This window comes from Ranitomeya imitator, chromosome 1, assembly GCF_032444005.1.
Source record: "Ranitomeya imitator isolate aRanImi1 chromosome 1, aRanImi1.pri, whole genome shotgun sequence".
Classification (NCBI taxonomy): Eukaryota; Metazoa; Chordata; class Amphibia; order Anura; family Dendrobatidae; genus Ranitomeya; species Ranitomeya imitator.
Window position 1 is genome coordinate 363,857,829 of NC_091282.1, and position 27,296 is coordinate 363,885,124.

Sequence of the window (27,296 nt, forward strand, 5' to 3'; positions counted from 1 at the left end):
TAATGCAAATTGCTACTATAAGAACTGAAGTAGCAAACTTTGCGACAACCAAAATAGTCAGTCTCAAAATGTTTGGCCAAGACTGTAGTAAGAAATTTGTTATTTCATGTGGAATACAAGTATTCACTAAAAGAGCCATGCCAGGAAATCAGAGAGATAATCTTTATTATCACTTTATACTTTTAGATTACAATATTATAATGCATAAAATAGGAAAATAATTAAGGCTTAAAGATGCTCTTAGGGATGTCAACAGAGTCGGCTCATATACTGTTCAGCAGCTAACTGCCCTTGTCCAAGATGGTAATGCAGATTTGTCAATATGTTAATGTGGAAACATAAAGCCCAGGAATACAAAATATGCACAGACTGGAATCTGGAAAGATAGATAAGCATTAGGCTGGATTCATGCACAGAGAGGTCAATCTGAAACCAAGAAAAAAAAGCATACGGTCCGATTAATCACATTTCTTATTTTCTGCCTTGTGATTTGTTTATATTTTGTGTACTAAATTATTTAAAGCAACACACATGGTTAATAGCAAAAAAGAAAAAAGGTTCCAGCACCAGGCGTCTCTTCATAAAATCTTCAGTATTTTATTCTCATGTCAAGAAAGAAAACATCATGCGGGGACACAGCCCCTAAACGCTGACGTGTTTCGAAAAAAGTTCTTAAGGTACCTTCACACTACATGATATCGCTAGCGATCCGTGACGTTGCAGCGTCCTGGCTAGCGATATCGTTCAGTGTGACACGCAGCAGTGATCTGGATCCTGCTGTGATGTCGTTGGTCGGGGCTAGAGGGCCAGAACTTTCTTTGGTCGCTGGCTCTCCCGCTGACATCGCTGAATCGGCGTGTGTGACACCGATTCAGCGATGTCTTCGCTGGTAACCAGGGTAAACATCGGGTTACTAAGCGCAGGGCCGCGCTTAGTAACCCGATGTTTACCCTGGATACCATCCTAAAAGTAAAAAAAACAAACGCTTCATACTTACCTTCGGCTGTCTGTCCCTCGGCGCTCTGCTTCTCTGTACTCACTGTGAGCACCGCTATGCTTTCCGGCCGCTGTGCTCACAGTCATTATAGAGAAGCACAGCGCCGGGGACAGACAGCCGAAGGTAAGTATGAAGCGTTTGTTTTTTTTACTTTTAGGATGGTATCCAGGGTAAACATCGGGTTACTAAGCGCGGCCCTGCGCTTAGTAACCCGATGTTTACCCTGGTTACCGGCATCGTTGGTCGCTGGAGAGGTGTCTGTGTGACAGCTCTCCAGCGACCAAACAGCGACGCTGCAGCGATCCGGATCGTTGTCTGGATCGCTGCAGCGTCGTTTAGTGTGAAGGTAACTTTAGTCATAGAAGATTTTATGAAGAGACTCCTGGCACTGGAACCTTTTTTTCCTTTTTTGCTATTGCTACTGAGTGGTATCCAACCACTTATCCTTGGCACCTGTGTTCATTTGGATTCCAGTGAGGCACCACTAATCCTTTTCCCTGCTCCCTTTATGATTTTAAACATGGTTAATGAATTTTGCACAAATTAAAATATTAACACATAAAATGGGCTTTAAAAAGGTGCAAATTAAATTAAAAAAATAGGTCCAAATGAAAATCAAGCAAAAAAACTATAAAAGCTAGACAAAAATATTTGATATTGCAATAATATATTGGGCCCATAGTGTTTATATTTCTATTCTGCATCTTTTCTTATATTTGACTAAAAAAAATACATAAATAGCATACATACCTTACTGGTGTGTAACATAAACACTGTTAGGCTGGAGTCACACTACAGCTAGATACAGCCGAGTCTCGCAGGTTAAAACCAAGCTCTGGCACCGGCACTGCGGAGCGGAGCGTGCGGCTCCATGTATTGCTGTGCGGCCGCACGCTCCGCTCCGGAGTGCCGGTGCCAGAGCTTGTTTTTAACCTGCGAGACTCGGCCGTATCTCGCTGTGTGTGATCCCGGCCTCAGGATTCGGCTCTATTGACAGCAAGTATGGGATTTACATACTTGCAAACACATGATGACTAGAGTTTCAGTTGTGTTTGCTCTGTAGAACATTGCAAATTGCATCCACACGATCACGTGATGACTACTAGAAAAAAAAAAGCGCAACTAAATCCCAAAAAAGAAAACAGACACTTGCAGCACTCACCGTATAAAATCGTTCCCTTATTGAAGTGCTTTAAATTCAGACTTGTGGAAGCGTCTTCATGCACGTAACGACCGATGTTTTAAGGGACTACAATAAAGGAACAATTTTATACGTTGACTACTGCTCTTGTCTGTTTTTAATTTTTTTTTCCCCACAGTGGAAAATTGCTGAGCAGTGCACTCCAGTTCTAGCTGGAACTAAATCCTAATATTCTGTATATTACACACCATCAGAATACGGCAGGCTGCACTGCTTGTACATCCACTGTGGGGCTCGCTCACATGACCGTCTAACATGGCTGAATGCTATCCAATGTTTTATCGAATAACACTCAGCCCAATGTTGTACTATGGGGCAGTGCAGATCTGGGATTTGTTTCTTCTGCTGATTGAGCATGACTAGTCTCCGCTTCTTGTATTTGCAGTGCTGCAGGAAGCTATTAGAGCTTGAAGTAGGTGATAACTACTATTGAAGCCATTCTCTGTTGTGTAGACAAGCAGCTAATTTGGGAACTCTTTCATGTTAACAAGAACCTGTCACCTGTTAAATATATAATGTTTTACATGTTGTAAATATGACAGTTCTCCTCAAACTGGCATTTTTCTTCTATTGTGCTTTGCTTCTCTCCATTCCTGAGATATGGCCTTCTCTTTTTTGTGTATAAAGCTAATCTTTTTAGCCAAGTGGGCATGGCCCTGAACTTCTCTGTATGAGTGTCTTCTTGAGGACAACACCCTTTTGGCTAATAAGACGATAATTACATACAGGGAAAAAGGAGCTGTATCACAAGAACAAGGCGTTGGAACCAAGAAGGAATAATGCCAGATTTAGGAGAACCAAATATAAGAGAAACTCCGGCACACTATAAGTCCAAAAGGAATTTTTATTAATCAAAATGGAATTTCCAAAAACAAAAAGAGATCGTTCTGTATACTTTGATGGGACATACAGTGGGGCAAAAAAGTATTTAGTCAGTCAGCAATAGTGCAAGTTCCACCACTTAAAAAGATGAGAGGCGTCTGTAATTTACATCATAGGTAGACCTCAACTATGGGAGACAAACTGAGAAAAAAAAATCCAGAAAATCACATTGTCTGTTTTTTTATCATTTTATTTGCATATTATGGTGGAAAATAAGTATTTGGTCAGAAACAAACAATCAAGATTTCTGGCTCTCACAGACCTGTAACTTCTTCTTTAAGAGTCTCCTCTTTCCTCCACTCATTACCTGTAGTAATGGCACCTGTTTAAACTTGTTATCAGTATAAAAAGACACCTGTGCACACCCTCAAACAGTCTGACTCCAAACTCCACTATGGTGAAGACCAAAGAGCTGTCAAAGGACACCAGAAACAAAATTGTAGCCCTGCACCAGGCTGGGAAGACTGAATCTGCAATAGCCAACCAGCTTGGAGTGAAGAAATCAACAGTGGGAGCAATAATTAGAAAATGGAAGACATACAAGACCACTGATAATCTCCCTCGATCTGGGGCTCCACGCAAAATCCCACCCCGTGGGGTCAGAATGATCACAAGAACGGTGAGCAAAAATCCCAGAACCACGCGGGGGGACCTAGTGAATGAACTGCAGAGAGCTGGGACCAATGTAACAAGGCCTACCATAAGTAACACACTACGCCACCATGGACTCAGATCCTGCAGTGCCAGACGTGTCCCACTGCTTAAGCCAGTACATGTCCGGGCCCGTCTGAAGTTTGCTAGAGAGCATTTGGATGATCCAGAGGAGTTTTGGGAGAATGTCCTATGGTCTGATGAAACCAAACTGGAACTGTTTGGTAGAAACACAACTTGTCGTGTTTGGAGGAAAAAGAATACTGAGTTGCATCCATTAAACACCATACCTATTGTAAAGCATGGTGGTGGAAACATCATGCTTTGGGGCTGTTTCTCTGCAAAGGGGCCAGGACGACTGATCCGGGTACATGAAAGAATGAATGGGGCCATGTATCGTGAGATTTTGAGTGCAAACCTCCTTCCATCAGCAAGGGCATTGAAGATGAAACGTGGCTGGGTCTTTCAACATGACAATGATCCAAAGCACACCGCCAGGGCAACGAAGGAGTGGCTTCGTAAGAAGCATTTCAAGGTCCTGGAGTGGCCTAGCCAGTCTCCAGATCTCAACCCTATAGAAAACCTTTGGAGGGAGTTGAAAGTCCGTGTTGCCAAGTGAAAAGCCAAAAACATCACTGCTCTAGAGGAGATCTGCATGGAGGAATGGGCCAACATACCAACAACAGTGTGTGGCAACCTTGTGAAGACTTACAGAAAATGTTTGACCTCTGTCATTGCCAACAAAGGATATATTACAAAGTATTGAGATGAAATTTTGTTTCTGACCAAATACTTATTTTCCACCATAATATGCAAATAAAATGATAAAAAAACAGACAATGTGATTTTCTGGATTTTTTTTTCTCAGTTTGTCTCCCATAGTTGAGGTCTACCTATGATGTAAATTACAGACGCCTCTCATCTTTTTAAGTGGTGGAACTTGCACTATTGCTGACTGACTAAATACTTTTTTGCCCCACTGTATATAATTTTTCAACGTTTCGGCTAAAGAGCCTTTCTCAAGAGATGTCCGTTTGCTGGTATGCAGAACTAGGCAGGGAAATTCACTTAACCAGGTGTCACCGACGGGAAACGCATCTAATACAGATGGCTGGGGAACTGTGACCGCTTGTGTGAGAAGCACAAATGTCTAGACATTTGTGCTTCTCACACAAGCGGTCACAGTGGAATGGTGCTTAATTTGAAATATAAGTTAAAGCAGAGTCTGTTCTTTTCGTAACACTCTTGCTTGTAACTTTCTTGTGGAGTTAAAAAAAGCATTTTTTTCTTTAGTTTGTATGAGTTACTCACCTTACAATATAAAGATTTTCACACTCAAGAGCAGATTTAAGGCCATAATTTTAATAAACAATGTCCTTACTCCCAGTACAATTAAGGAAAGGGTATTCATTTGCTTGATGCATTGAGCTGATAGGGAGAAAACAATAACATTCTGTTTTATTACATTTCATTCATTTAGTAAACTGAGATATTTTGTTCATAGGTGACTGTTTAATAGTTTTATTTTCTAAGCTGTTGTTAGTTAATTTAAATCTATTTAGAATATCATGATCGTATTTGTTTTATTTTTTAAAGAGTGAAAGGTTATTTTCATATTTAAATTCCATTAGGTGCATTGCATGGCCTATAAGTCTCCCTATGCCAGCTTTACATTCTCCGCAAGAAGAAAAGTTCCCCCTTAAAATCCCAGGCAGAAGCGTCTTATATAGCCAAATCAAATTTTTTGCTTTGCAATGAGGAGGGTCAAACACTCCGAAATTGTGTCTGCAAATGAAATGTCTGGTTTGGCTTCTTATTGTGCCAAGGTTTATTAAAGAGTACCTACAGGTCCTTCTAAAAAAATTAGCATATAGTGTTAAATTTCATTATTTACCATAATGTAATGATTACAATTAAACTTTCATATATTATAGATTCATTATCCACCAACTGAAATTTGTCAGGTCTTTTATTGTTTTAATACTGATGATTTTGGCATACAACTCCTGATAACCCAAAAAACCTGTCTCAATAAATTAGCATATCAAGAAAAGGTTCTCTAAACGACCTATTACCCTAATCTTCTGAATCAACTAATTAACTCTAAACACATGCAAAAGATACCTGAGGCTTTTATAAACTCCCTGCCTGGTTCATTACTCAAAACCCCCATCATGGGTAAGACTAGCGACTAGTGTTGAGCGATACCGTCCGATACTTGAAAGTATCGGTATCGGATAGTATCGGTCGATACCCGAAAAATATCGGATATCGCCGATACCGATATCCGATACCAATACAAGTCAATGGGACATCAAGTATCGGAAGGTATTCTCATGGTTCCCAGGGTCTGAAGGAGAGGAAACTCTCCTTCAGGCCCTGGGATCCATAGGGATGTGTAAAATAAAGAATTAAAATAAAAAATATTGATATATTTACCTCTCCGGCGGCCCCTGAACTCAGCGCGGGTAACCGGCAGGCTTCTTTGTTCAAAATCAGCGCTTTTAGGACCTGAGAATCACGTCCCGGCTTCTGATTGGTCGCGAGCCGCCCATGTGACCGCCACGCGACCAATCACAAGCCGCGACGTCACCGCAAGCTATTAACGCGCTCATTTTTAAAAATGAGCGCGTTAATGACTTTCAAAGACGTAGCGGCTTGTGATTGGTCGCGTGGCCGCGACCAATCACAACCCGCTACGTCTTTGAAAGCCATTAACGCGCTCATTTTTAAAAATGAGCGCGTTAATAGCTTGCGGTGACGTCGCGGCTAGTGATTGGTCGCAGCCACGCGACCAATCACAAGCCGCTACGTCTTTGAAAGCCATTAACGCGCTCATTTTTAAAAATGAGCGCATTAATAGCTTGCGGTGACGTCGCAGCTTGTGATTGGTCGCGTGGCCGCGACCAATCACAAGCCGCTACGTCTTTGAAAGTCATTAACGCGCTCATTTTTCAAAAATGAGCGCGCTTATAGCTTGCGGTGACGTCGCGGCTTGTGATTGGTCGCGTGGCGGTCACATGGGCGGCCCGCGACCAATCAGAAGCCGGGACGTGATTCTCAGGTCCTAAAAGCGCTGATTTTGAACAACGAAGCCTGCCGGTTACCCGCGGACTCACCAGGGGCCGCCGGAGAGGTAAATATATCAATATTTTTTATTTTAATTCTTTATTTTACACATGTCTATGTATCCGATACCGATACCCGATACCACAAAAGTATCGGATCTCGGTATCGGAATTCCGATACCGCAAGTATCGGCCGATACCCGATACTTGCGGTATCGGAATGCTCAACACTACTAGCGACCTGACAGATGTCAAGAAGGCCATCATTGACACCCTCAAGCAAGAGGGTAAGACCCAGAAAGAAATTTCTCAACAAATAGGCTGTTCCCAGAGTGCTGTGTCAAGGCACCTCAATGGTAAGTCTGTTGGAAGGAAACAATGTGGCAGAAAACGCTGTACAACGAGAAGAGGAGACCGGACCCTGAGGAAGATTGTGGAGAAGGACTGATTCCAGACCTTGGGGAACCTGAGGAAGCAGTGGACTGAGTCTGTTGTGGAAACATCCAGAGCCACCGTGCACAGGCGTGTGCAGGAAATGGGCTACAGGTGCCGCATTCCCCAGGTAAAGCCACTTTTGAACCATAAACAGCGGCAGAGGCGCCTGACCTGGGCTACAGAGAAGCAGCACTGGACTGTTGCTAAGTGGTCCCAAGTACTTTTTTCTGATGAAAGCAAATTTTGCATGTCATTCGGAAATCAAGGTGCCAGAGTCTGGAGGAAGACTGGGTAGAAGGAAATGCCAAAATGCCTGAAGTCCAGTGTCAAGTACCCACAGTCAGTGATGGTGTGGGGTGCCATGTCAGCTGCTGGTGTTGGTCCACTGTGTTTCATCAAGGGCAGGGTCAATGCAGCTAGCTATCAGGAGATTGTGGAGCACTTCATGCTTCCATCGGCTGAAATGCTTTATGGAGATGAAGATTTCATTTTTCAGCACGATCTGGCACCTGCTCACAGTGCCAAAACCACTGGTAAATGGATAACTGACCATGGTATTACTGTGCTCAATTGGCCTGCCAGCTCTCCTGACCTGAACCCCATAGAGAATCTGTGGGATATTGTGAAGAGAAAGTTGAGAGACGCAAGACCCAACACTCTGGATGAGCTTAAGGCCGCTATTGAAGCATCCTGGGCCTCCATAACATCTCAGCAGTGTCACAGGCTGATTGCCTCCATGCCACGCCGCATTGAAGCAGTCATTTCTGCCAAAGGATTCCCGACCAAGTATTGAGTGCATAACTGAACATTATTATTTGATGGTTTTTTTGTTTGTTATTAAAAAACACTTTTATTTGATTGGATGGGTGAAATATGCTAATTTATTGAGACAGGTTTTTTGGGTTATCAGGAGTTGTATGCCAAAATCATCAGTATTTAAACAATAAAAGACCTGACAAATTTCAGTTGGTGGATAATGAATCTATATATGAAAGTTTAATTGTAATCATTACATTATGGTAAATAATGAAATTTAACACTATATGCTAATTTTTTGAGAAGGACCTGTATAGAGAATTTTGGAGTGTAAGGCTTCTTTCACACTAGTGTCGGAATCTCCCCGTCGCAATGCGTCGGGGAGAGATTCCGACGCTAGCGTTTGCTGCATTGCACAATGGGTGCAGCGGATGCATTTTTCCGGCGCATCCGCTGCCCCATTGTAAGGTGCGGGGAGGTGGGGGCGGAGTTCCGGCAGCGCATGCGCGGTCGGAAAAAGCGGTCCGTCAGGAGAAAAAAACGTTACATGTAGCGTTTTTTTCTCCCGATGGTCCACCAAAGCACGACGCATCCGTCGCAAGACGGATGCGAAGTGTGGCAATCCATCACAAATGCGTCGTCAATAGAAGTCTATGGGGAAAAAAACGCATCCTGCAAGCACTTTTGCAGGATGCGTTTTTTCTGCAAAACGACGCATTGTGACAGATTTAAAAAAACGCTAGTGTGAAAGTACCCTAAAGCCCCAAAACCATATAAGAAGAAATGACAAGATCCACTTAAGTGAAAAAGTACACAATTTGTATTCAATAATTACAAAAAAATATATAAAAATTCAGTAATGATGATGGATAGGTGGTGATGACAGAAAAGAACAGCACAACGGCACCATATGACACTGTGCTGTTCTATGCAACTATTCACACCAAGCTTGTAAACATAAGTACCTGTATATCATGCTAAATGTACCGGGGGCTGTCACTCCCAGAAACTGCAAGTGGGGCAACCTTAATACAAGTAAATGATCTCAAAAGTTTTAATAATGTCACATAGATTGCCCCCAGTCACAGCTCCAAGGTATTACAGAAGTCCAGCACTTTTTCCCTTAAGTGGATCTTGTAATTTCTTATATGGTTTTGGGGCTTTACACTCCGAAATTCTCTATAGGAACTATTTATTATGGGAGTTGCCCCATTGTCCCTGCTATTGTCTAGCACCCTTTCTTGCTCTGGGATTGACTATATGTATTTCCAGGGTATCGTCTTTTGTTAAGTTAAGGCTTATTAAAGAGTTGATATTGAGTTTTAGGATGGCTACATCCAATACGTGGTGCTCCTTAGAATCCCAGTCAGAGAGCTCTCCCATAGCCAAATCAGATTTCTTGCTTTGCACTGGGGCATAAACTCTGAAATATGTGTCCACAAATGGAATGTCTGGTTTTGTTTTTATCCTAAGTCATGTGGCAAGGCTTATTAAAGGGTCAATATTGACTTGTTGCTACATCCTATAGGTAGCTCTAGAGTAAAAGTCTTGTTCCTCTCTGAAGAGGCTATTTGCATTTTTAAATTCCTAAAAGATCATTGCATGGCCTATAACTCTCCTTACTCCAGCTTGACACTCCCCACAAAGCAAAATATTCCCTAATAGAACCCTGTCAGAGACCTTTCAGCTAGTCAGATCTTCTGGTTTGCACTGATAAGGGCCAAAATGCTGAAACAGTTGCCTGTAAATGGAGTGTCTGGTTTGACTTCTTATCCTAAGTCATATATCAAGCCTCATTAATGGGAAAATAATTACATTTAGCATTGTTACATCAAGGGATGAACAAAGCCATACTGTAAAGTTCGCACTGGACACCTTACTGTATGTTTATGTTATTGTTCAGGTTTGGCAGCCAGATCTCGCTGATTACAGTGTGAGACTTGGCAGTGGTCTGTGCTCCAGTGTATGGAAATTTGTTCTTTGAACACAGCTCTATACACCGGATGAAAAAGACAAGAAGACAGAGATTGTCATGGGACCTCCATTTGGATTACATCAGACCTTGTGGAGTACTTTTTTGGGTAATAAATGGGTTACAGAGGGACTTTGTTGGGAAGTGCCTTTTACAATTAAGGTAAGGACTTTTGCATATGTGTTTATTTCTTTTAATACAGGTTTAGTAATGGGGGTGTCTGATAGACACCCCTCTATTACTAATTCCTGGGCTTGATCTCAGCAGACAATATACAGCTGACATCAACCCCAAAACCAATATCCTGATTGCAATCGGGAAGAGCCAAGCCTAAGTGTCAGAATGAAGCTCCATACACTGGAGCAGCAGCCACTGCCAGGTCTCACGCTGAAATCCTCACTGTACTACTGTAAACTGAGGTAATACCTGTAAGGATACCTCAGTACACAGGAGCCAGTTCTAACGAGGGCATCAAGAAAGCCGAAATGATGATCAGTGACATTACCGCTGACCAGTCCCACACTTGCGCTACCCTCGTGAGAACAGGCCACAGTGAACTGAGGTGACGTCAGTAAGATTATCTCAGTTCACAGTGGTTGGGTCTCTCAGAGTATAGAGTGGCTACTGCTCTAGTGTAACCATACACTGGCTGACGAAGTAGAAGACGTTAATTGTTGTGGGACCGCCATTTGGATTATGCCGGACCAGTGGATTCCTTTTTCTATAATAAATGGGGAAAGAGGGAAATTGTCATAGAGTGATTTTTAAAAATATAGGACTTTTGTTTGTGTGTGTTTATTTATTTTAACTACAGGGTTAATAATGGGGATGTGTGATAGATGCCTCTCCATTACTAAGCCCTGGGTTGATGTCAGCGGACATTACACAGCTGACATCAATCCCAAAACCATTGATTGGCAATGCACCAGGGCAATCGAGAAGAGCCAGAATTGGCACATATGGCTCTAGCAAAAATTAAGAGACCACCACTGTTGTGAATTCTGTGGCTGAGTTCACTTCTGTGGTCACAAGTGGTATTGCAGTTTCTGGGCTTCCTCCCTCAGGTGTTTTGGTGAGCTCGTTGGCTGCCTTGCTATTTAGCTCCACCTGAGTCTGTCTTCCTTGCTCCTTGTCAATGTTCCAGTGTTGGATCTGAGCTACTGCATCTTTCCTTGGGCCTGCTGCTCTGCTAGATAAGTGCTTCTAGTTTGTTTTCTGTTTTTTCTATCCAGCTTGCTATTATCTTTTGCTGGAAGCTCTGAGAAGCAAAGGGGTGCACCGCCGTGCTGTTAGTTCGGCACGGTGGGTCTTTTTGCCCCTTTGCGTGGTTTTCGTTTTAGGGTTTTTTGTAGACTGCATAGTTCTCTTTGCTATCCTCGCTCTGTCTAGAATATCGGGCCTCACTTTGCTGAATCTATTTCATTCCTACGTTTGTCTTTTCATCTTGCTAACAGTCATTATATGTGGGGGGCTGCCTATTCCTTTGGGGTATTTCTCTGAGGTAAGTCAGGCTTGTATTTCTATCTTCAGGCTAGTCAGCTCCTCAGGCAGTGTCGAGTTGCATAGGTAGTGATAGGCGCAATCCACTGCTGCTTATAGTTGTGTGAGGATAGATCAGGTACTGCAGTCTACAGAGATTCCACGTCTCAGAGCTCGTCCTATTGTTTTTGGTAATTGCCAGATCTCTGTATGTGCGCTGATTACTGCACGCTGTGTTGCCTGATTGCCAGCCATAACAGTACAAGGAGCCACACCAATGATTCCCAATAGAGGGAAAAAAGAAATCCTGACATCATTTTTTTTTTCTTAGCTCTGTCTTCAGTCTTTTTTTTCCCCTAGACATTAGAGTGCTTCAGGACACAGCTGTGGACATGGATATTCAGGCTCTGTGCTCCTCAATGGATAATCTCGTTGTAAATGTACAAAAGATTCAAGATACTATTGATCAGAAATCGATGCTAGAACCAAGAATTCCGATTCCTGATTTGTTTTTTGGTGACAGAACTAAGTTCCTGAGCTTCAGAAATAATTGTAAGCTATTTTTGGCCTTGAAACCTCATTCTTCTGGTAATCCTATTCAACAGGTTTTGATTATTATTTCTTTTTTGCGCGGCGACCCACAGGACTGGGCGTTTTCTCTTGCACCAGGAGATTCTGCATTGAGTAATGTTGATGCATTTTTCCAGGCGCTGGGATTGCTTTACGATGAGCCTAATTCAGTGGATCAGGCTGAGAAAAATCTGCTGGCTTTATGCCAGGGTCAGGATGATGTAGAAGTATATTGTCAGAAATTTAGGAAGTGGTCAGTACTCACTCTGTGGAATGAATCTGCACTCGCGGCTTTGTTCAGAAAGGGTCTCTCTGAAGCTCTTAAGGATGTAATGGTGGGATTTCCTATGCCTGCTGGTTTGAATGAGTCTATGTCTTTGGCTATTCAGATCGGTCGTCGCTTGCGCGAGCGTAAATCTGTGCACCATCTGGCGGTATTGTCTGAGAGTAAACCTGAGCCTATGCAGTGCGACAGGACTATGACTAAAGTAGAACGGCAAGAACACAGACGTCTGAACAGACTGTGTTTCTATTGTGGTGATTCTACTCATGCTATTTCTAATTGTCCTAAACGCACTAGGCGGTTCGATAGCTCTGCCGTTATTGGTACTGTACAGTCCAAATTCCTTTTGTCCATTACCTTAATGTGCTCTTTGTCATCGTATTCTGTCATGGCGTTTGTGGATTCAGGCGCTGCCCTGAATCTGATGGATTTGGATTATGCTAAACGTTGTGGATTTTTCTTGGAGCCTTTGCGGTGTCCTATTCCGTTGAGAGGAATTGATGCTACACCTTTGGCCAAGAATAAGCCTCAGTACTGGGCCCAGCTGACCATGTGCATGGCTCCTGCACATCAGGAAGTTATTCGCTTTCTGGTACTGCATAATTTGCATGATGTGGTCGTGTTGGGGTTGCCATGGCTACAAACCCATAATCCAGTATTGGATTGGAACTCTATGTCGGTAACCAGCTGGGGTTGTCAGGGAGTACATGGTGATGTTCCATTTTTGTCTATTTCGTCATCCATTCCTTCTGACATCCCAGAGTTCTTGTCGGACTTTCAGGATGTATTTGAAGAGTCCAAGTCTGATGCCCTACCTCCGCATAGGAATTGTGATTGTGCTATCGATTTGATTCCTGGTAGTAAATTCCCTAAGGGTCGTTTATTTAATTTGTCCGTACCTGAACACACCGCTATGCGCAGTTATGTGAAGGAGTCCCTGGAGAAGGGACATATTCGCCCATCGTCGTCACCATTGGGAGCAGGGTTCTTTTTTGTAGCCAAGAAGGATGGTTCGCTAAGACCGTGTATTGATTACCGCCTTCTTAATAAGATCACTGTTAAGTTTCAGTATCCCTTGCCATTGATTTCTGACTTGTTTGCTCGGATTAAGGGGGCTAGTTGGTTTACTAAGATTGATCTTCGTGGTGCGTATAATCTGGTGAGAATCAGGCAGGGAGATGAATGGAAAATGGCATTTAATACGCCCGAGGGTCATTTTGAGTATCTGGTGATGCCGTTCGGACTTGCCAATGCTCCATCTGTTTTTCAGTCTTTAATGCATGACATTTTCCGTGAGTATCTGGATAAATTCTTGATTGTTTACTTGGATGTCATTTTGATCTTCTCAGATGATTGGGAGTCTCATGTGAAGCAAGTCAGAATGGTTTTCCAGGTACTGCGTGCTAATTCCTTGTTCGTGAAGGGATCAAAGTGTCTCTTCGGTGTGCAGAAAGTTTCATTTTTGGGGTTCATCTTTTCCCCTTCTACTATCGAGATGGATCCGGTTAAGGTTCAGGCCATCCAGGATTGGACTCAGCCGACATCTCTAAAAAGTCTGCAGAAATTCCTGGGCTTTGCTAATTTTTATCGTCGCTTCATCTGTAATTTTTCTAGCATTGCCAGACCATTGACCGATTTGACCAAGAAGGGTGCTGATTTGGTTAATTGGTCTTCTGCTGCCGTGGAAGCTTTTCAGGAGTTGAAGCGTCGTTTTTGCTGTGCCCCTGTGTTGTGTCAACCTGATGTTTCTCTTCCGTTCCAGGTCGAGGTTGATGCTTCTGAGATTGGTGCAGGGGCGGTTTTGTCACAGAGAGGTTCTGGTTGCTCAGTGTTCAAACCATGTGCTTTCTTTTCCAGGAAATTTTCTGCTGCTGAGCGTAATTATGATGTGGGCAACCGAGAGTTGCTGGCCATGAAGTGGGCATTCGAGGAGTGGCGTCATTGGCTTGAGGGTGCTAAGCATCGCGTGGTGGTTTTGACTGATCATAAGAACCTTACTTATCTTGAGTCTGCCAAGCGCTTGAATCCTAGACAGGCCCGTTGGTCGTTATTTTTTGCTCATTTTGATTTTGTGATTTCATACCTTCCGGGCTCTAAAAATGTGAAGGCGGATGCTCTGTCTAGGAGTTTTGTGCCCGACTCTCCGGGGTTATCTGAGCCGGCGAGTATCCTCAAGGAAGGAGTCATTGTGTCTGCCATCTCCCCTGATTTGCGGAGAGTGTTGCAGAAATTTCAGGCTAATAAACCTGATCGTTGTCCGGCCAAGAAACTGTTCGTCCCTGATAGGTGGACTAGTAAAGTTATCTCTGAACTTCATTGTTCGGTGCTGGCCGGTCATCCAGGAATCTTTGGTACCAGGGAGTTGGTTGCTAGATCCTTCTGGTGGCCATCTCTGTCACGGGATGTGCGTGCTTTTGTGCAGTCCTGTGGAATTTGTGCTAGGGCTAAGCCCTGCTGTTCACGTGCCAGTGGGTTGCTTTTGCCCTTGCCGGTCCCGAAGAGGCCTTGGACACATATTTCGATGGATTTCATTTCTGACCTTCCCGTTTCTCAAAAAATGTCGGTCATTTGGGTGGTCTGTGATCGCTTTTCTAAAATGGTCCATCTGGTGCCCTTGGTTAAATTGCCTTCCTCCTCTGATTTGGTGCCTTTGTTCTTCCAGCATGTGGTTCGTTTACATGGCATTCCTGAGAATATTGTTTCTGACAGAGGTTCCCAGTTTGTCTCGAGGTTCTGGCGAGCCTTTTGTGGTAGGATGGGCATTGACCTATCTTTCTCCTCGGCCTTCCATCCTCAGACTAATGGCCAGACCGAACGAACCAATCAGACCTTGGAAACATATCTGAGATGTTTTGTTTCCGCTGACCAGGATGATTGGGTGTCATTTTTGCCGTTGGCTGAGTTCGCCCTTAATAATCGGGCCAGTTCGGCTACCTTGGTCTCTCCATTTTTCTGCAATTCTGGGTTCCATCCTCGTTTCTTTTCAGGACAGGTTGAGTCTTCGGACTGTCCTGGTGTGGATTCTGTGGTGGACAGGTTGCAGCAGATCTGGACTCAGGTAGTGGACAATTTGACCTTGTCCCAGGAGAAGGCTCAGCTTTTCGCTAATCGCAGACGCCGTGTGGGACCCCGACTTCGTGTTGGGGATCTGGTTTGGTTATCTTCTCGTCATATTCCTATGAAGGTTTCCTCTCCTAAATTTAAACCTCGTTTTATTGGTCCGTATAGGATTTCTGAGATTCTCAATCCGGTGTCTTTTCGTCTGACCCTCCCAGACTCCTTTTCCATACATAATGTATTCCATAGGTCGTTGTTGAGGAGATACGTGGCACCTATGGTTCCATCTGTGGAGCCTCCTGCCCCTGTTTTGGTGGAGGGGGAATTGGAGTATATTGTGGAGAAGATTTTGGATTCTCGTGTCTCTAGACGGAAACTCCAGTATCTGGTCAAATGGAAGGGTTATGCTCAGGAAGATAATTCCTGGGTTTTTGCCTCTGATGTCCATGCCCCAGATCTTGTTCGTGCCTTTCATGTGGCTCATCCTGGTCGGCCTGGGGGTTCTGGTGAGGGTTCGGTGACCCCTCCTCAAGGGGGGGGTACTGTTGTGAATTCTGTGGCTGAGTTCACTTCTGTGGTCACAAGTCGTATTGCAGTTTCTGGGCTTCCTCCCTCAGGTGTTTTGGTGAGCTCGTTGGCTGCCTTGCTATTTAGCTCCACCTGAGTCTGTCTTCCTTGCTCCTTGTCAATGTTCCAGTGTTGGATCTGAGCTACTGCATCTTTCCTTGGGCCTGCTGCTCTGCTAGATAAGTGCTTCTAGTTTGTTTTCTGTTTTTTCTATCCAGCTTGCTATTATCTTTTGCTGGAAGCTCTGAGAAGCAAAGGGGTGCACCGCCGTGCTGTTAGTTCGGCACGGTGGGTCTTTTTGCCCCTTTGCGTGGTTTTCGTTTTAGGGTTTTTTGTAGACTGCATAGTTCTCTTTGCTATCCTCGCTCTGTCTAGAATATCGGGCCTCACTTTGCTGAATCTATTTCATTCCTACGTTTGTCTTTTCATCTTGCTAACAGTCATTATATGTGGGGGGCTGCCTATTCCTTTGGGGTATTTCTCTGAGGTAAGTCAGGCTTGTATTTCTATCTTCAGGCTAGTCAGCTCCTCAGGCAGTGCCGAGTTGCATAGGTAGTGATAGGCGCAATCCACTGCTGCTTATAGTTGTGTGAGGATAGATCAGGTACTGCAGTCTACAGAGATTCCACGTCTCAGAGCTCGTCCTATTGTTTTTGGTAATTGCCAGATCTCTGTATGTGCGCTGATTACTGCACGCTGTGTTGCCTGATTGCCAGCCATAACACACCACATCAAAATGCTGTCATGGGCAGCCCAATCCCCAGAGCTGAACCCCATTGAAAAACTCTGGAATGTAATCAAGAGGATGATGGATAGTCACAAGTCATCAAACAAAGAAGAACTGCTTAAGCAGTGTGAAAGACTGGTGGAAAGCATCTCAAGACACATGAAAGCTGTGATTAAAAATTATGGTTATTCCACAAAATATTGATTTATGAACTCTTTCTGAGTTAAAACATTTGTAATGTTGTTTCTAAATGATTATGAACTTGTCTTCTTTGGATTATTTGAGGTCTAAAAGCACTGATTTCTTTCAATTTTGACCATTTTTCTTTGTCAGAAAAAAATACAAAATTTATTGCTTGGAAATTCAGAGACATGTTGTCAGAAGTTTATAGACTAAACGAACAATTTACATTTCACTCAAAAATATACCTATAAAGAGAAAAATCAGACAAACTCAACATTTTGAAGTGGTCTCTTAATTTTTGCCAGGGCTGTATAAGGGATGTGCCATTTCTGCGGGCCTTAGGGCAAGTGTTATTAGACTGGGATGAGGCTAATATTCATGGCCCTTCCCAGCCTATTAATATCAGCCCTCAGGTGTCTGCTTTGCCTTAGCTGGTTATCAAATATATGAAGGACCCTTCCTTTTTTCAGAGTCCCTCCATTTTTAATAACCAGCAAAAGCACAGCAGCAAGTTGGGGGCCGATATTAAGGGCTGGGATAGTCCATGGATGTTGGACCTATCCCAGCATAATAAAATCAGCTGTCTGCTTTCCCTTGGCTGGTTATAAAAAAAGATGGGATTTGTTTGTTTATTTCTTAACAAGTACAGTAAAATACGCATGCAAGGCACTGCTCCACTCCTCCACTTGGACCTCCACTTCCTGGCTCAAGATTATTACTTTTTATTATTCTGTTATTTTAAGTCATTTTCCTGCTCTTAAACCCATTTTGCTTCTCTTTGCAAACCCCTAGCCCTTGGTATGACCATTTTACAGCTGTTTTACAGCACAAAACCTCAGGATCTGATTGACTCATATGGGGTTTCAGTTTTGGTGCCCGACCAAAGCTACCCGAACTTGCTCAGGTCATCTCATCCCTAGTTACATCCAATTGGTGGTGTCAGAGTTCAAATCCTCTTACTCTATGAAGATATTATTTCATATTAGAACAGGTATGAATGAAATACATTAAGCAAAAAACCATACTGACGTGTACTGTTATCTGATTTCTCATAAATGTTGCCTGCTGAAGATGATTCACCTTTAGATCCTTTATCAAAACCTGTGTAACAAATCATAAAGAGAATCGTTTTAGTTTGACTGAGTTTAGTCAGAAATAGTGCCACTTTTATCAATAGGTTGCTGTTTGTTGTGCCAATTAATCATAAAATACATGTTATAATGTTCTTTATTTTATTTTCCTGATACATAGCTCAAAATTCTTTTACCACATCCACATCATTAAATATTACAATGCTGTCTGCCTGTAGCTTTTAGTAGCAAACGTGTCAGCAGAAACCTCTAGATCTGTGTTTATTTTGGAACTGCATAGCTGCACTATTTTAGCATTGAATATCAGTAATATTTCAGCACTGTATGACAATTTACAGTATGTGAGTAGAAGCCATCTGGCTTTAATACAATACCATGTCCATTTTCCTCTGAGGAGGTCACATGGACACATAATGTTATTGTAGCTGCAGAGTGAAATAATTTTTTTTATTTATTCCATCTCTATATTACGGGTATAATAACAATCAAAATATTTGGCACCTAATGAGTTAACTTTTTTAAGACCAATTCAGAGTTTTCACTGGAGGCATGTACTTTTTCTCACTTTATGAGTTGCCCAATAATAAGCAGGCAAAAACAAAAAGAAAATGCCTCCACCATAGCTTAGGCCAGGTTCACATTGCGTTAAAGCAGCCCGTTCAACACATAGCATTGATGGGCTGCATTAACGCTATAGCATACACGCAAGCGCATTATGTTATACCGCTAGCCCAGATGATTCATCTGTGCTAGCGGTGACGGAGCCTCAGACGCTGCAGCCCGCATCCAAGGCTCCATCACTGAATGACGGCACATCGCTAGCGCATGCAGATTATAGCATGCATTGGTGATGCGTCCGATAATAGGGGTTAATGGATTGCGTTACACCACATTATGCCACGGTGTAACGCAGTCCGTCTAACGGACTACCATAACGCAATGTGAACCCAGCCTTTTGTTTCTCTGTGTGTTAGATGTAATGATACAGCTCTGATCTCCTGAGTGTTGGGAGATTGAAACACAAATGAGTCACATCTTTCAGATGTACCTCTGGGCGAGAGGGTAGCACAGCTGAGTTTCACTGTGTCACATTATAAACCCTTCTGTCAGCTATTTTCATTTAATAGCATTGTCAGCTTTACTGAACTGACCCCTCACTGCCTGTACAGAGATGCATTACACTTTTATCTGTTGTTCTGAAAGCATATTTTGAGAAAAACAGACTTAGGTGTGATTATTGACAAAGCTCTGGACTGGCAGTGTGGGGAGAAGAGGTAGTTCAACAAACTTGACAGTGCTATGAGAGGAGGAGAGCTGATTAGAACGGTTTGTAATGTCATGATTTATTGGTATTGTTAATGTGAGCAGGCAGTCCCATAACCGCACTAATGCAATTTGCAGATTTGTGGTCACACGTCGACTAGACATGTTTGGTTTCTCTCCATAGAAGTGAATTCAGAGAAGCTGAACCATTCACAAATAAGCCGTCACAAAAAGTGGCTGCAGACTATTATCCTAAGCCTGGACAAGAACTTTAACCCATTCCTGCCATGGCCAATTTTTTAATTCATTTTTCCTGGTCCCTCTTTTAACCCCTTAACCCCCAAGGGTGGTTTGGATGTTAATGACCGGGCCAATTTTTACAATTCTGACCACTGTCCCTTTATGAGGTTATAACTCTGGAACACTTGCATGGATCTCAGTGATTCTGACATTGTTTTCTCATAGCATATTGTAATTCATGTTAGTGGTAAAATTTCCTCAACAATACTTGCGTTTATTTGTGAAAAAACAGAAATTTGGCAAAAATGTTGCAATTTTACAACTTTTAATTTTCATGCCCTTAAATCCCAGAGATATGTCACACAAAATACTTTACATCAGCACAATTTTGGAGCCAACTTTTTCTTTTGCTAGGGAGTTATGTAGCGCCGTTTGACTTTCCAATGCAAAATTGGCTGAAATTGAGATAGGACACCATGTTGCGTTTGGAGAGCCCCTAATGTGCCTAAACAGTGGAAACCCGCCACAAGTGACACCATTTTGGAAAGTAGACCCTCTAAGGAAGTTATCTAGATGTATGGTGAGCACTTTGACCCACCAAGTGCTTCACAGAAGTTTATAATGTATATCTGTAAAAATAAAAAATCATATTTTTTCACAAAAATGACCTTTTTGTCACCATTTTTTTATTTTCCCAAGGGTAACAGAAGAAATTGGATGCAAAAAGTTGTTGTGCAATTTGTCCTGAGTACACCCCATATGTGGGGGTAAACCACTGTTTGGGTGCATGGCAGAGCTCGGAAGGGAAGGAGTGCCGTTTGACTTTTCAATGCAAAATTGGCTGGAATGGAGATAGGACGCCATGTCGCATTTGGAGAGCCCCTGATGTGCCTAAACAGTGGAAACCGCCCCAATTCTAACTCCAACCCTAACCTGAACACACCCCTTACCCTAATCTCAACCCTAACCATAACCCTAACCACACCCCTAACCCGAACACGCCCCTAACACTAATCCCAACCCTAACCACACCCCTAACCCCAGCGCAACCCTAACCCCAACACACCCCTAACCCTAATCCCAACCCTAACCACACCCCTAACTCCAACACACCCCTAACCCTAATCCCAACCCTTATCCCAACCGTAAATGTAATCATAACCCTAAAATTAGCCCCAACCCTAACCCTAACTTTAGCCTCAACCCTAACCCTAACTTTAGCCCCAACCTTAACTTTAACTTTAGCCCTAACCCTAACTGTAGCCCCAAGCCTAACTTTAGCCCTAACTCTAATGGGAAAATATAAATAAATACATTTTTTTTATTTTATTATTTTTCCCTAACTAATGGGGTGATAAAGGAGGGTTTGATTTATTATTTATAGCGGGTTTTTATAGCGGGTTTTTGTTTGGCAGCTGTCACACACTAATAGACGCTTTTTATTGCAAAAAATAGTTTTTGCATCACCACATTTTGAGTGCTATAATTTTTCCATATTTTGGCCCACAGAATCATTTGAGGTCTTGTTTCTTGCGGGGCGAGTTGATGTTTTTATAAAGAAGAAAAGGGCACTCATGTCATGAGCATGTCATGCTTGCCGCTCTCCTTGTTTAGCACCCCCGGCCGTGAAGATGTTTTAACCGCACTTCAATAAAGGTACCTGTTCCGGATGATCGGTGAGTGCCGGCTCTTTTCTTCTTTATACCGCATTGACTGTCTACTGCTTCTGCCAAGGCACCCGTGATCAGAAGTCTGAACCTCCATTGCAGGTGAGCAGTTCACACTGTGTTTGAGAGCGGTGGTGCCGTCCAGCTGTCTCTACATTTTGTGAGTTGATGTTTTTGTTGGTAGCATTTTCGGGCACATGACATTTTTTGATCGCTTTTATTACGATTTTTGGGAGGCAGAATGAACAAAAACCAGCAATTCATGAATTTCTTTTGGGGGGGGGCGTTTATACCGTTCCGCGTGTGGTAAAATTGATAAAGCTGTTTTATTATTTGGGTTATTATGATTACAGCGATACCTCAATTATATCTTTTTTATGCTTTGGCGCTTTTATACAATAAAAACTATTTTATATAAAAAATAATTAGTTTTGCATCGCTTTATTCTGAGGGCTATACCTTTTTATATTTTTGCTGATGACACCGTATGGCGACTCTTTTTTTTTCGGGGAAAGATGATGTTTTCAGCGGTACCATGTTTATTTATATCTGTCTTTTTGATTGCGCGTTATTCAACTTTTTGCTTGGCGGTATGATGATAAAACATTGTTTTTTGCCTTTTTTTTTACAGTTTTCATTGAAGGGGTAAACTAGTGGGACAGTTTTATAGGTCAGGTCGTTACAGAAGCAGCGATACTAAATATGTGCACTTTTACTGTTTTTTTTTTATTTACATAAACGTATGTATTTTTTTGGAAAAATATTTATTTTTCTTTATTTAGGAATTTTTTAAAAATATTTGTACACGTTATTTTTTTTTACTTATTTACGTTGTCCCAGGGTGGGACATCACTATATCATGTCAGATTGCTGATCTGACACTTTGCAAAGCAGTGTGTCAGATCAGCGATATGACAGGCAGTGCAGGAGGCTTGCTGGCGCCTGCTCTTATCAGGCACTGGCAAGCCACCTCCCTGCAGGACCCAGAAGGACCCCGCAGCCATCTTGGATCCAGGGGCCTGCAGGGAGTAGGCAGGAAGAGACCCTCGGAACAACGCGATCACATCACATTGTTCTGAGGGTCTCAGGGAAGCACGCAGGGAGCCCCCACCCTTCGCGATGCTCCCCATGCCACCGGAATGCTGTGATCATGTTTGATCACAGTGATCCGGGGCTTAAAGTACAGGCGTGTACTATGGAGGACAGAGAATGAACTTCAATCCAATATTGCAGCCAGCATGTAAGGAAAGGGTGAATCAAACACCCGAAAACCCCGCCTCCATGGCTGAAGATTGTTCCCTCTAAATTCAGGTGACAGTGTCCCTTTAAGTCCCAGGTCACATGGACGGGATAGTACGTCCAATGGCAGAAAGGAGTTAAGAGCCATAACTTTTTAGTTTTTGTATTGCTAAAGCCCTACAGTTTTTTTTGTATTGAATGAGTGATAGTTTTGAATGACACCATCAATTTTTCCATACAATGTACCGAAAAAATGCTGAAAATAATGCAACTTTGACATGTTTTTGGGATTTAGTTTTTAAATAATTCATTCATCCCTTTCTAATATTTTCTTTATGTTTCTGAAGAGAATTAAATGGTACAGTAAATGAGTAGGTGTTGCCTAAAATTACGCTACTAATCATGTTGCATGATCTGTCCCTCTTTTTCTTCTTGGATAATTGGGAGATATGCTTTTGGCCATGGAGGCTGTTCATAGTAGAACAAGCAACATGTGGTCTGGCATTGTCATGTTGAAAAAAAAAAATGGAGACACCATTTAACTTTTGAGGAGTGTCACCACGATTGTTCCATTACATTGCTGCCCCCGCTTTCCATTTATGATAAAACATATCTACCATAGGCATTACATAGATGATTTATGTTTTATTTGGAGAGGGAATAAAGATTCATCATCCAATTTTGTTGACTATCAGCAAAACTGTATGGGGACTACAATCTTATCCACAAGCCTAAGCCTCTCAACTAGCCAATCAGATCTATCTATTGCTTTGCACTGATGAGGGAAGCATCCCAAAACACCATGTCTGCAAAATGAGATTCTGGTTTAGTGTTTATCCTAAGTCATATTCCACAAGACTTGTTAAAGAGTCAATATTGACTTTCAGAATTGATATTTCCAATAGGTGACACTAGAGTACAATTCCTCTTCATCTCTGAAGAGGCAAGTTGCATACTAAGTTTCCCAAAGGAACATTGTATGGCTTATAAGCCTCCTCACTCTGACATGCCAGGCCTGGCATGCAACTCTACACAAGGAAAAATGTTACCCCTTAGATCCCAGTCTTAAGCCTCTCATCTAGGCAAATCAAATCTCATGTGTTGAACTGCCAACACCCTGAAACACAGTCTCTTCATATTAAGATTCTGGTGCTTAATTTCCCAGAGCAGCATTGCATGGCATCTATAATATAACGCTGGGAGCGTCACTCTGTCCGAAGCCTTTATAGACTGCGCAAGCGCAAGCGCAGTCTGGGCCTCACAGAGTGACGCTCCCAGGAGATCGCGGTATGCGTAAACACTGAACGCACACACTCAGTTTGGGAAGGGAGCCAATAAATATATCACCCCTTCCCTAGCTATTAATTTCAGCTCACAGCTGTATTTTTAGCCTTTGCTGGTTAGAATTCATAGGGGGACCCTATGTAATTAATTCTGGTGTCCCTCTATAAACTAACCACTGAAGGCTAAGAAAATAGCTGTGAGCTGTTATTAATAGCCTAGAAACCATTAGAGCAAATGTTCCCTTCACCAGATTATTAATATCAGCCACAGCAGTTGGCTTTCTCTCTGCTAGTTAAGAAAATTACACAAGAAAGTCCACGCCATTTTTTTAATTAATTTAATTAGAAATAGAAAACACATCTATTTATTTACCTATCATGTTGTTCGTCACTATCTCTATCTTTGAACATCTTTAATACATAGCACTCTTTAATTTCTATGCTGCATTTCATTCCATATGTGTCACACTGACACACGGATATTACAAAGATGTCACATACATAAACATGAATGGCACATGAACACGGACCACGGACCTCACCAGTACTGGCTTTTCCAGTGCTAAAATAACCAGGATGTGTGAAGGGTGTCTTAGGGTGCATTGTTCATATTGTTAAAGAATTTTATATCTTTGGGCGGTAAAGACAAAATAATTATATTTTTACTACCCACATTTTTTTTTTAGCCTTAGATTTTACATTTTGACACATAGAAATAAATAAAAATGTAACCAAAATGTATCACACAATTTCAGCTGAACGTGGCAATACCCCATATGTGGTTGTACAGTACTGCTTAGCCACACTTCGAGATTCGGAAGGGATAGAGCACTATTTGACTTTTTGATAACGAATTTTCGTAGAATAGCTTGCTTTTTCAGCGACATGGTGCAAGGTCTCCCAGGGCTCTTGTAATGACTACAAGGCTCTTGTAACGTTGTTATGTCACGTGAGCACTGCAATCCACTAATGGGCCACTTCAATCTCACTTCTTTTGGATGTAATTGACATCCTTTGGAGGTGGGACAGCATCAATTTTGTCAATTTTCGTCTGCAGAAAGTAAGAGTGAAGAAGACCATAAGGGGCCGCTGAGAGGCTTCAGGGCTTACATGACATAACAATATCAAGCTCCAAGATGGAGCCAACATCACCAGAAAGGCAGTGGCACCTCAGGTGAGTACAGGCTTATTTTTTTAACAAGGCGAATGGTCATTGTGCTGCACTTTTCCTTAATTTATACATGATTGAAATATTATGTAGATTTGGATCTGACAGATATAAAAGTAAAATAATCAAATTAAAAAAGAAAAATATTGATTTAGAAAAATGTCAGATAAAAAGTAGAAACATATTTTCACCTCTTGAAATTGCAGTTGTGTTTAGTACCAAGATTTCGGGCTGTTTGACTTCACATATAAAGTTGTCATACTTCACATTCATTATACTGACCGCGCTGTATAATCCTTCCATAGATAAAATTGTACTAAAATTTTCTTGTTTGGTTTTATTAACATAAAGTTCAATATCCTTGGGGTAGAAATCTTTTGCCAAACAGGCGATGGAGGAGACATCCTCTTTAAATTTCAACGCAAACACTTGGGGAGCTGTGGCGGGCTTCTCACCTGGAGTAACACAAAGACCAAATACATGCATTAGTGATGACAAATTTCAGAAACCATAGTTGGATCACGGCCCCACAGTAAAAAAAAAAAAAAAGAAGAAGAAATTACCTTAATATCGGCTACAGTTTACCTTCTTCCATATGATGTAAATTGAAAAAAACATATAAATTTATCTTTCCTGTCTTGACAAAGCTAAGAAATTGAAAGACAAGCTTTTCTTAATAGTTCACACCAATGATATTCCACATATTACTTTTCACAAAGTAGTGTCAAAATGAACAAATGATCACAGAATGATCTTTTCTTTTAAAAAAAAATGTAGACTACATTTTGGGATTTATTTTATAGTTCATATTATATAAAAAAAAACTATAAAGGGGGAATGCAAAAACCTTTAACTTTAGGAAAGCTAAATTCACTCAATTAAGACTGGAATCACATTCTGGTAACAGGATACCAATTATAAAAGTGTTTTATCCCTTCAGCCCCAAGGCTGTTTTCACTGACCTAGCCAATTTTTCCATTTCTGACTAGTGTTAATTTATGAGGTAATGACCCTGGAACGCTTAAATGTATCCCAGTGATTCTGAGAATGTTTTTCTTTGTACTTCATGATAGTGGTAACATTTGTTCAAGATGACTTGTGTTTATTTAGGAAAATATCAGAAAATTTAGCAATTTTCAAACTTTTCATGTTTATGCCCATCAACCTGAAAATTATGTCACACAAAATGAATTAATAAATAACATTTACAACATGTATACTGCACATCAGCACAGTTTTTGAAACATTTTTGTTTGCTAAAAAGTAAGAAAGGATAACAGTTTATCAGCAATTCCTAATTTTTCCACGAAAAATTTAAAAAACAGTTTTAAGGCACCACATCACATATTAAGTGAATTTAAGGGACCTGTATGATAGAAAATACCTAAAAATTGCATCACTGTAAAAATTACACCCCTCAAACTGCTTAAAACCACATCCAATACATTTTTAATAGTGATGAGCAAGCATGCTTGTCACTACTTGTGACTCGATCGAGCATCAGTGTGCTCGGGATGCTCGTTATTTGACGAGTATTTTTTTTAATGCTCAGACCGGAGCTTGTGTCCCCATCCCGCATGTTTGGCACTTTTTAGATAGCCAATAATCATGTGGGAATTACCTGCCAGTCACTGTAAAGCCATAGCCTTCTTGGTTGTGCAATTACTGTGATTGGCTGGCCGCATAAAGTCGTCAGGTATATATAAGACCTGTGACGCCATGCTTGTCACCCTGTACCCCGGAAACAAGCAGTGTAGGGAGAGGTGCTGATGAGAGAGGGACAGAATTGTAGCTGCATATTAGCCAGGGATTCAATCACATTTACATTTCTTTCAAGTACAACAACAGTCTATCTTAGGGCTAGTTATAATAAATAGTGTTGTTAGCAGCACTTAGGGAGAGATTGTGCAGAAGGACAGGATTGGGTCCTTTAACCCCTTCACGACATGCCCCATACTAGTATGGCGCATGTCGTGTCTCCCCCTTTGATGTGGGCTCCGGCGGTGAGCCCACATCAAAGTCGCGACATGTCAGCTGTTTTGTACAGCTGACATGTGCGCGCAATAGCGGCGGGTGAAATCGCTATTCACCCACCGCTATTGACCTGTTAAATCCCGCTGTCAAACGCAGACAGCGGCATTTAACCGGCGCTTCCGGCCGGGCGGCCGGAAATGATGTCATCATGTCGGCGATGCATCAGGAAGGTAACCATAGAGGTCCTTGAGACCTCTATGGTTATTGATGCAGGCCTGCTGTGAGCGCCCCCCTGTGGTCGGCGCTCACAGCACACCTGCATTTCAGCTACATAGCAGCGATCTAATGATCGCTGCTATGTAGCAGAGCCGATCAGGCTATGCCAGCTTCTAGCCTCCCATGGAGGCTATTGAAGCATGGCACAAGTAAAAAAAAAATGTTTTTAAAAATATGAAAAAAATATAAAAAAATATAAAAGTTTAAATCACCCCCCTTTCGCCCCATCCTAAATAAAACAATTAAAAAAAAAAAAACCTACATGTG

At 42.0% G+C, this 27,296-nt stretch overlaps 1 long non-coding RNA gene across 1 annotated transcript; it reads right to left on the reverse strand.

Moving 5' to 3' along the window:
* Window positions 1-208: 208 nt before the first annotated feature.
* On the reverse strand, window positions 209-25,102 carry LOC138657794 (uncharacterized). The gene is made up of 4 exons (XR_011317188.1): window positions 24,971-25,102; window positions 17,858-17,929; window positions 5,043-5,159; window positions 209-376 (listed from the first exon to the last, which is right to left on the reverse strand). It is a non-coding gene; the product is annotated as an uncharacterized lncRNA (long non-coding RNA).
* Between the last annotated feature and the right edge of the window lie 2,194 nt (window positions 25,103-27,296).